At 50.5% G+C, this 926-nt stretch overlaps 2 non-coding genes across 2 annotated transcripts; both read right to left on the reverse strand.

Annotated features, from left to right (window-relative positions):
- Nucleotides 1-93: 93 nt before the first annotated feature.
- On the reverse strand, nt 94-212 carry LOC123179219 (5S ribosomal RNA). The gene has a single exon (XR_006490198.1). It is a non-coding gene; the product is annotated as a 5S ribosomal RNA (ribosomal RNA).
- A 297-nt stretch (nt 213-509) lies between these two features.
- On the reverse strand, nt 510-628 carry LOC123179220 (5S ribosomal RNA). Its single transcript, XR_006490199.1, has one exon. It is a non-coding gene; the product is annotated as a 5S ribosomal RNA (ribosomal RNA).
- Nucleotides 629-926: the final 298 nt, after the last annotated feature.

Here is a 926-nt window from a genome sequence, read left to right on the forward strand (position 1 = left end):
ACTTACCGCACTCGTGCAAAATAATAAAACACGGTAAATATATTACTTACACGTGCGTTTTGTTTTGCAAGCGGCGCGAAAAAAATTAAAAAGGGAATGCAACACGAGGACTTCCCAGGAGGTCACCCATCCTAGTACTACTCTCGCCCAAGCACGCTTAACTTCGGAGTTCTGATGGGATCCGGTGCTTTAGTGCTGGTATGATCGCATCCGACATGTTACCCCGGTCTTCGTCCCTTATCCTTGCCCCTCCCAGCTCCACTACAAAGACGATTGCACATTGCTTTGGCCGCTCCCTCTCAACTACGGAGACGAGTTTAACGCGGTTTCCACCCCTCCCTCTCAACCGCACCAGTGCACGCTTGCCGCGCCACAACGCCGACGCTGGACCCGTGAATCGTGAGCACCCAGCTATGACTTACCGCACTTGTGCAAAATAATAAAACATGGTAAATATATTACTTACACGTGCGTTTTGTTTTGCAAGCGGCGCGAAAAAAATTAAAAAGGGAATGCAACACGAGGACTTCCCAGGAGGTCAGCCATCCTAGTACTACTCTCGCCCAACCACGCTTAACTTCGGAGTTCTGATGGGATCCGGTGCTTTAGTGCTGGTATGATCGCATCCGACATGTTACCCCGGTCTTCGTCCCTTATCCTTGCCCCTCCCAGCTCCACTACAAAGACGATTGCACATTGCTTTGGCCGCTCCCTCTCAACTACGGAGACGAGTTTAACGCGGTTTCCACCCCTCCCTCTCAACCGCACCAGTGCACGCTTGCCGCGCCACAACGCCGACGCTGGACCCGTGAATCGTGAGCACCCAGCTATGACTTACCGCACTCGTGCAAAATAATAAAACACGGTAAATATATTACTTACACGTGCGTTTTGTTTTGCAAGCGGCGCGAAAAAAATTAAAAAGG

Source organism: Triticum aestivum, unplaced genomic scaffold (assembly GCF_018294505.1).
Source record: "Triticum aestivum cultivar Chinese Spring unplaced genomic scaffold, IWGSC CS RefSeq v2.1 scaffold138271, whole genome shotgun sequence".
NCBI classification, from domain to species: domain Eukaryota; kingdom Viridiplantae; phylum Streptophyta; class Magnoliopsida; order Poales; family Poaceae; genus Triticum; species Triticum aestivum.